Source organism: Ursus arctos, unplaced genomic scaffold, assembly GCF_023065955.2.
Source record: "Ursus arctos isolate Adak ecotype North America unplaced genomic scaffold, UrsArc2.0 scaffold_4, whole genome shotgun sequence".
Lineage (NCBI taxonomy): Eukaryota > Metazoa > Chordata > Mammalia > Carnivora > Ursidae > Ursus > Ursus arctos.
The window spans coordinates 85,583,690-85,593,316 of NW_026623056.1; the positions used below are offsets into that span (position 1 = coordinate 85,583,690).

Genomic DNA, 9,627 nt, shown 5'->3' on the forward strand with positions numbered 1-9,627 from the left:
GATGAGTGCATAGGAAAAATATCATTACCTAATGCACTTTCCACCAAGGAAAATGTTGTCACCTACTTAGTAGGTAATGTAGACATGCCCAACCAAAAGCTAGGCAAGAGGCACTATTAACACATCCCCCAAAATGCCTTGAAAGACACGGCTGCCTTTTCAAATAGGAAGAACAGGGGATGCCCTCACCCATCCAACTTCCCATTCTGTTGGGGATGACTAATATTTTGCAGTTTTCCAACGGATTTCCTCTCTAAACTCTGTAAGTATAACCCCTAAAGGTAGGAGCCTCTGAACACAGCAGCTATGATGGAAACAGTATGAAATAATGGGAAAATCTTGGATTTGCAACTTGGTGATGTAGGCTCTAGTCCTAACTCTACTACTAACTGGCTGGTTCCCCAAGATAATTCAGTCTGTCTGGGCCACAATTTCCTAAAGATCTTTTCATGTAAAGATCCAACACATAGAAAAGAGTCACAGAGTTAGAAAGTTCCCTAAATACCATCTACATTAGAGATAAATCTCTGGATTAGCCCACCAGTTTCAAGTCAAATATCCATACTAAGGTTTTAGTTTATTTTCATATTAAGGTTTCATTTTTATTCTTCAGGCTTCAGAATTAGCTCAAGGAACATTTATATATGTTTCATTTTATTTGTCCTTTCTTCCACCCACACATCTTAAGGCACAAATTTCTGTATCTTTTCCCTACATATACCAAAAACTAAAATAAAATTAATTTAGTTTTCATATTCTTCAAAATTCTAATCACCTGAAATGCTTTTCTCTTCTACCTGGGGTACAAGGGTCATTCATATTTCTGATTTAGAATTGTGTAAACTCTTAGTGGTTTTTCTATATGTTCTTCTATAAATCAGAATAAGAATATTGGGATGCCTGGAATGTGCTGGGTAATTCCTAGCTCATTTGAATTTTGGAATTTGAATAACAAAAATCTGAAGCAGTAAATTACAAAACCAAACTAAGTAGTTGGAATAGTTTATACCTAGTACAGTAGATTTCAAATATGGTTCAAAAACTTCATAGCCCCTCCCATTAAGAGTCTATTTCCCCACCCCTTTAATCTGGCCATATGACTTCCTTTAAAAAATAGAAGGCAGCAGATGTGATACTGGGCCACTTCTCTGCTTAATCCTCCAGAGGCCTTGTTGCTCTGGCTTGGTTTTAAGAACCTTGCCACCACATGAACAGACCCTGCTAGTCTACTGGGAGTTGAGAAACTTTGGATGTAACCACCCCATCATTTCAGTCTCTAGTCAACCAATCATATGAAAGAGGCTATCTGGGATGAGCCAGCACCTAGTTGACCCACCAAAGACCAGACTCACAAGCCCAGCCAAGATCAGCCAAGCTCAAAGAAGACCAAAAGAGCCACTTAGCAGAATCATGAGTTAAATAAATGGTGGTTGTTTTCATCCAGGTGATTTGCAATTTGTTATACAACAAAACCCAACTGATACATCTGGTTTATCTTAAACAAAGTTTACCCTAGACATTATTATGTATTATGTTTTAGGTAATATTATAAAATAAGTAGTTTGTCCTCAGCAACCTCACTGTCTATCCTGCTTTTGCCCTCACCCTCACTAACACAACACCTTCTTTCCCTAAAATACTACTATCTCTTGCCATCCCCAGCCTTCCTGTCCCGAAGGGAAAAAAAATTAATAAAACTAGTTTAAATAAATATATGAACAGGAAGACAGCTTTTAGATGTATTAGCTCATTAGATCTTATTTGACTTCTATAATAATCTGTGACATACTAAATATCATTCTCATTTTACAGTTTAGGAAACTGTAGCACAGAAAGGAAAAACTCTCCTTTCCATGTCCACTAAACCAGTAAGTGGCTTCTCACCCCCAGATCTTACACTCCTCTCCTCCCTTTCAAGTTGTTCCTCTTTATTCAGGGTATTTGCATTTCAAAAAAAAAAAGGAATTTGCATTCCTGGAGGACTGGCCCTGCTGAAAATTTGAGCATTGATTCATTCAGTAGATTATAGAAAACATTTTGGGGAAGCCATTCTGACATCCCTCAAACGACACAACTTAAGAAAGTGTTGGCTCTTCCTCTGCCAGACACCTGAAGAAAGGAATCCACACAGGTAGTGTGCACTTGAGTTACGCATTCAGAAGACAAGTGTGCATTACTATTTTATTGAAGGATGACTTAAAAACTTGTCTTTGAGAAAATATCATTGTCTGTCATTCATGAGTGTTAACCTAAGCCCATGGTTCTCAAACTGTGGTCCCTGCAACCAGCAGCATCAGCTCCATCTGGAAACATGTTGAAACCACAACTTGTAGGGTTCCACCCCAAATCTGTTGAACTAAAACTCTGGAGATCGGGATGAGCCTCCTGTGTTTTAACAAGTCCTCTGGGTCACTGTGATGCATGCACCAATGTGAGAACCACTAACTTATTCCATGGTACCTGTTCAACCCAATGACTTCTTAGAGCCAGAGTTGGTAACCTGCAACCAAGTCCAGCCAGCCACCTGTTTTTGTAAATAAAATTCTATTGAAACACAGTACTGTCATTCTTTTACCTATTGTCTCTGGCACCGCAAGGGCAGAATTGAGTTATTGAGATGGAGACCACATGGTAAACAAAGACAAAAAAATGTATACTATCAAGCCCTTTACAGAAAAAGTTTGCTTATCCCTTTCCTGGAGGTTGACTACCTTGTGTACAATGGATTAGAATATAGGTTTCATATTCAAATAATATGATGTGCAATGCTGGCTCTACCATTTACTAATGGGGCCACTGTGAACAATTTCTTAGCTACTCGAAGACCAACTCAGCTTTGAGCAGGACAGCTCTTAACTCCAGAGTCCCCTGTAGGGTTGACTGAGGCTGGAGCTCAACTTCTGCCCTGCTCACTCCTGCCTCCCCACCCACCCATAGGTGTTGCTTCCAAGGACACTCCTTAGTGAACATTCTGCAAGCTAGTGACTGCTCCACCAGCCTCTGAGTGAACCCAATCCATGGCAACCCCAGACTTGGAGAAGTTTGTAATTATCTGACACAAAATACAATGTTCCGCAGAATGATGTTCCCCTAAAAGACACCTACGCCCTAACCCACAGAACCTGTGAATCACACATGGCAAAAGGAACTTTGCAGGTGCAAATAAGTTAAGGAATTTGAGATGAAAGATTATTATCCTTGGATTTTCTGGATTGGCCCAACTAATTATGTGAACCTTAAAAGCAGAGAACCTCTCCTGGTTAGGGTCAGAGGGAGGTAAGGCTAAGGAAGAAGGATCAGAGAGATGGGACATCACTGGCTTAAAGAGGAAAGAAGGGGCTATAGGGGGAGGAGGGAGGGTGCATGATAGAAGCTGGAAGAGACAAGGAAACGGATTCTTCCCAAAGCTCTCCAGAAAGAATTGCAGGTCTGACAATACCTCGATCTTAGCCCAGTGAGACCCCAATAAACTTCCTACACAATCGTAAGAGAACCAGTTCATGTGGTTTTAAGCCACTAGGTTTGTGATAATTTTTTACGGCAGCCATGGAAAACTAACACAAATCAAGACAACTGACAAATGGAAAATTCACGGTAACAGGCTATGGGGCCTGTCAAAGAGACAGAGGTCACTCTCTGGTGCCTCTTGAGAAGCTTCTAGGCCGGGCAGTCAAGAGAGATGAGGCACATGTATTAAGATTTCACAGACAGGATGAAACAAAACAAACAGACAAAACAAAAAACAAGCTGGAGTCAAATGTGGACTTTGGACTTGAAGCCAGAAGTGCCGGGGACAGACACACACCCGCAATGGGGTGCTTCTCCCAGGGGAATTCCACCAGCGCCAAGGACAGAGCCACAGGATCTCCTCATTTTGATCACTGATTCTTCTGGCAACACTGGGCAGGCCAGCTGGTTAACAAGGAGGACTTTGATAATAATCACTATTTTGTTAAGAATTATGCATCAAATTTTTACATTGACACCAGCTTTCTTGTTCCACCCAGTCAGGCATTTTCACAGGTCAGGGGAAAACCAGTGAAGAAAAATGGAGTCGCAACAGTCCGTTCATTAGGCTGAGTCACTGGGCATTCACAGTGCTTTTATAAAGCCTTTTATTCATTCAGGACAAGATACAACTGCCCACACAGCACAGTTCACATCCTTTCACAGCTGTCAACACTGGAAGGAATCTCAGAATTATCTCGTCTAACCCTGTCATCTTTTGGAAACTAAGGACCAAGGCGATCATGTGATTCACCCAAGGCCACACAGTCAGTTCACATAGGCCCCAGGACTCAGCGCCAGCCCCTGGGCTGCCGGGCCAACCCTACCCCACTCCAACTCCCTCAGGCTGGCTGGCTTCTGGAGCAGAAAGCGCCAGAATTACACACAAGGCCAGAGTAAACACGTGCTTCAGGAGCTTCAGGCCAGCCAATAATCTGAGCTCTTTCAACAATATTCTTTTTTTTTTTTTAATCTGCCAGAAAGTTTAATTCTTCTTTTTTGGGGGGGAAATTTGGGTATTATCTTTTGATGCTGTCTTTTTATTTATTTATTTTTTATAATAATTGTCAACAATATTCTTTAAGCATTTGTTCTATGTTTTTTGGTGGGGACAAGATTTGTTTAGGTTAATAAAAATTAGATACAGAAACCAATGGACTTTCCCATTCACTTTTCTGGTCCAAAGCAGCATGAACATTATATGAGAAATAATGACAGAACACCTCTCATTTTTCTGTCTTACAAACCAGGCAGGTCTTTGGGAGGCATATAAAAGGTTTAAAACTTATAGACAAATTAAACCAGTTGTTCCTGGTAGAAAGCACTGTTTGAGATCAGAATTTCAGCTTGAGTGTTTCTACAGCAGATATACCAGACATAGAGGTCTGGGCAAGTAGGGAGCGGTTTGGGATTTTTAAATTTTGCACTGGAGTGCACTATCTTTGGTGGCCCAAGTTAAACTTCCTTGGTTGTGGGAGTCGCAGAATAGGGAAATGAGTTAACTGGTTCACCATTTAGAGAGATGTTTGAATTCACCATTAGAGAGTTCAGTGCCTGGGTAGCTGCCCGCTGTCCCATCCCTTACTCCAGGTCTGGTGCAGGGCTCCTTCAAGTCTTTGTAGATGGGAGAGGGGGTATCAGAAGATGCTTGGGTTCAGCCCCAGGAAAGCATCATGTTGTTCCAGAGGAGAATGAGCAGTTTGGACAGATGCTGGGTAAAGACCTTCATGAGCACAAGATCCAGATTTATCCTCAAAGTGGGACCCCCACACTAATGCCTACCTCTGTGGAGCTCGTGCTGGTAGATAGTCTCCATTCTGAAAAAAGGAGAAGAAACAGAGGAGGAGGAGGAGGAGGAGGAGGAGGAGGAGGAGGAGGAGGAGGAGGAGTAGTGAGGGGGAGATGGCAAGGGAAGGGGAGGAGACAGGAAAAGGAAGGAAGAAAGGAAGGCAAGGAAGGAGGGAGAGAGTATGATTGAGTGAGAGTGAGCAAGAGAAGCAGAATTTTGCCCATGTCTGCCAGACTGAAACTACTCAATTGCCCATCAACAACTGAACCTGAAATTTCATCAAGCTGTCCTCTTTAGCATACGTGCTTTTTTGTATGTATGGTACACTTCAATTAAAAGTTTTAACTTTTGGGTGCCTGAGTGGCTCAGTCAGTTAAGTGTCTGCCTTCGGCTCAGGTCATGATCCCAGGGTCCTGGGGTGGAACCCATGTGGGGCTCCCTGCTCAGTGGGGAGTCTGCTTCTCCCTCTGCCCCCACCCCTCTGTTCTCATGCTCTGTCTCCCTCTCTCTCTCTCAAATAAATAAATAAATAAATAATCTTTTTTTAAAAATAATAAAAAAAATAAAAGTTTTAACTTTTAAGCACAAGAGTTCTACCCCTTAATCAGGCATCTTCTGACCCCACTACTGAAAGGAAGAGCCCTCCCTGACTCCCTATGCAAAGAGGAGCAAGTACATTTAGGGCCTTGAGGAAACCAACTCTGAAATTGAGTCACCAAGACAATTCATGGGGAAAAAGAAAGAAAGAAAAATGTTTCCAAAACACCTAATTGAAGCCTGCTGATTCTGTCTACAAAGAAACATACTATTTGCATTATTATAAGTGAACTTTTATTCCAAACCCTCTCAATATGCACATTTCCAAAAATTTGGCTCATTTCTTCACAGGACTTAGTAAATGCCCCCACTGTTTACTAAAGAGCAGGGCTTGAAGAGCAGGAAAATGTTTATAAGCTGCTAATGAGGGCTTAGCACCCTTTGGGGGACAAACAGCTCCAGTCAGCAGCTCCACCGAGGGAAATGAGCTCTGTGCCCAGCAGGTACCGGCCAGGAGGCACAGTCATGCATTGATTGCTAGGTAGCACAGCCAAAAGGAGGCCTGGGTAATTATCAGGCCACAGACTCAGTGGAAGGACATGCTAAAGCTCATAGGTCTGGGTTCTCCAAACATCAAGGCAGATAACCAGAAAGCCACATATTCACCATAGTAATTGCTCAATTGTGACTGCTTTCTGCCACTTTCCCTTTTGACTTACGGGAAATTTTCCTACGGAAGGGAACCAAGGAAGTCTGAGTCCATCCATTTGTTTGTTTCATTCATTCATTCATTCATTCAACATTCATTGAGCACTGATTTTGCACCAGACACTCTCATAGATGTTGCATATGCAACAATGAACAAGATCTTCCAAGTCCCTGCCCAAAAGGAGATGACACTCTGGTGGGCAAGACGAATAAACAAATAATCCACTAAGTACCTACTACCATTGTCATGTAGCAATCGGTGCTCTGAGAAAGAGCAAAGCCAGAAAGGAGACAGGTCCTGGTGGGAGTTGCTGCTTCAGAAAAGGGGATCTCATCAATCTCTCCCCAAGGAGGGGGCATTTACCCTGTAAGCTAAGAAATTCCTTTTTTTTTTTCCTTAAGTTGTTAGAAATTATTGGAAGGTTTTAAGCAATGGGAAGATATACACTGATTGTAGATTTGAAGAATCACTTCAGTTGCTGTGCAGAGAACGAATTTTCAGGAGGTCAAAGTGGAAGTCCAGAGCCACAAGGAAGGGTGAGGAGATGGTGGCAGAGACGTGGAGACACAGAGAGGTACATACAGATCAGCAAGTTCTTGCAGGTTGAGGCAACAGACCACTAGCAGGTGGAGCATAGCTTCTGAGAGAAAAGATAGCTCTTACTTTTTGGCTTGAGCTAAAGTGGATGATGGTGCCATTTACTAAAACATTCCTGCCTCCTGATCTACATGAGGAAAAGAACTTTTTTGCCTATGGAGTTTCCTCTGACTGTACTGTCTAAAGAAGACACAACTGGCTTGGATATATTCCTAGCTAGAGAGAAATGGTAGCCTCATTATTTTATTTTAGCCCTTATAGACTATAACTTTGGGCGCACACAATTCATAAATAAATTCAGGGCAGCCTATTTATCTCTCCTTTTTCCATTTGATTGAAATCCTGGGCATTGGTTTCCACTGGGATGATGAATTTGGCTAGAACTTTGTCACATTTACTCAAGACTAATATGGTGTTATCTAGCACAAGAAACAGATGAGAAATCATTCCTGCAGGACTGCAGCTCAGACATGGCCCAAAGGAAACACACGAGACATAAGGAAATCATTGGAACACAAACAGTAGACAGTGTTGTGCTGAGCTAGAAAATGTCTTAGTTCACACAGAATGTAGTATTTATAATCATGGGCAAGGAGGAAGGATTAACTTGGGCACAGAGTAGTTGTGCTTCAAAGGTAGATTTTCCTAGCATTGTTCAAGAGCACTGAACTTTGGGTAAGCAATTAACCAACTTCAGAAAATCAGCCAGTCCACAAATATTTATTGAGGCACTCTGTCTTCCAGGTACCATGGAAGGGACAATGAGAAGCAAAATAAACCTGCTCACTTCCCCCTGTGGAACTGATGGCCTAAAGGGAAAGGTGACATAAGTAAAGTGATTATAAATTACAGAAGACTCGTAACGGAAAAGTAGGGGTGCTGTAGGAGTGCATCATGGGGGGATCAACCTGGTCTAGGGAGTCATGCTGAGATGGGAAGTGTGAGTGGGTGTCCACAAGGGGAACAGAAAACAAATGAAGAGAACAGAGCAAACACCACCAACCAGGGCCAAGAGGAAAGGAGTGTGACATTTTCCGGGAGCTCTGCAGAATGAAGGAAGAAGAGATGGAAGAGGTCAGCAAGGGCAGCCCAGGTAGTTAGGGCCTGCATGATGTTTATTCTAAAGGCAGGAGGAAGCTGCTAAGTGGTTCTAAGTAGAGGAATCCATCCAGGGTGGGGTTTTGAAGATGGCTCTGGCTACAGAAAGGGAGGACACGGGAGATGCTCACTACCAGAGAGGAAGGAGGTAGGGCAGGGCGGGGCAATAGGAGCAGGAAAAGTGGGGAGGAAGCAGGATGGACAGGACTGCATGATGGGCGTGTATGAGACAATGTGTAGTTTTGGGCAGAGGCGGGAGGTGGAGACAACAAGGAGACGAGGCAGCAGGGTCCCCGGGATTCCTGGGTGTCTAGCCTGAGCCTTGTCCTGACATGGAGAACTTCAGAATTCTGCATGAGTCTCTCCACCTACACTTGGAAAGTTCTGATTCCCACCCTAGGTAGTAAAAAGTGTAATCTAGAAGGGAATCGAGAAGGACAGCCAAAGAAATCAAAGGGACAGAAAGACTATTTTAGAGCCCAATAGATATGGAAAGCCAGAGAGAAGGAAAAACATGGTAAGCATCAGCAAATATAATTAACCTCCCTCCCCTCAGACAAGGTGAGGGGGATGTAACAATAGTAGGGCTGGTAGAGATCAGAGAAGCCAGATGTAGCAGCTGCCTGCCCTGTGGTTTTCTGGGTGGCAAGAAGTGAAAGCATCATTTTAGTCCAGATGCCCACAAAGGTAGGGCAGATGCCAGCAGAAAGAAACGGTGGCAATTCTGTGGAGCCAAAAGGTAACTTTCACTCCATTGAGTGGAATCTTGGACCATGCATGGGGAGGCTGGACATGGAAACCAGAATCCCACAATTGCACTCTTACTCATTCTTGGATAGGAATGAAAATACCAATGATTTGGACCTGGGGTGCAGAGGTTTTGCAGAAAGGAGGGAGTCCAGGGTTTTTGCAGGAAGGAGGGTGCACAGTTGTAGGCTCCCTGTTTAATGACTGACATGTACACACATGAAACTTCCTGTTTTCCAAACCTCTTAACTCTGTGAGGATGGAGTTATGTTCCAGGATTGCAGATATACTTAGGGGGGCTCACAAAAGGGTTGGAATATGTCATTTATAAGATTCCATGGAACTGTTTATCAGGGGAATTCATGGAAAATGTTGACTTGATGTGTCACACCTGCAATTAACCTCTTTGTCCCATAAGTGTGTTTCCCTTTTGCTTACAGAATCTTTTAGGGAAGAGTAGATGGACACAGTTTATCCCTTCTGTTGCAGGAGGTTATATTAATTAATAACCCAAATGGTAGAAGATCCAGAATTCCAACCACCCAAACCATGCAAACAGTGCCTTGTTCCCAAAGGAAAGGGGAGGACATCAGGATGACAAGCAAATCTTGTTTACACTAGGGAGAGAAATGCAGGGGATTAG

The 9,627-nt window shown here is 42.9% G+C and overlaps 1 long non-coding RNA gene across 1 annotated transcript in view; it reads left to right on the top strand.

Annotated features, from left to right (window-relative positions):
- Nucleotides 1-8,284, top strand: part of LOC123002100 (uncharacterized) — a 32,392-nt gene extending 24,108 nt beyond the window's left edge. The window contains exon 3 of the long non-coding RNA XR_008957330.1: nt 7,884-8,284. This is a non-coding gene — a long non-coding RNA (uncharacterized LOC123002100). The remainder of the gene's footprint in view (nt 1-7,883) is intronic.
- The last annotated feature ends 1,343 nt before the right edge of the window (nt 8,285-9,627 follow it).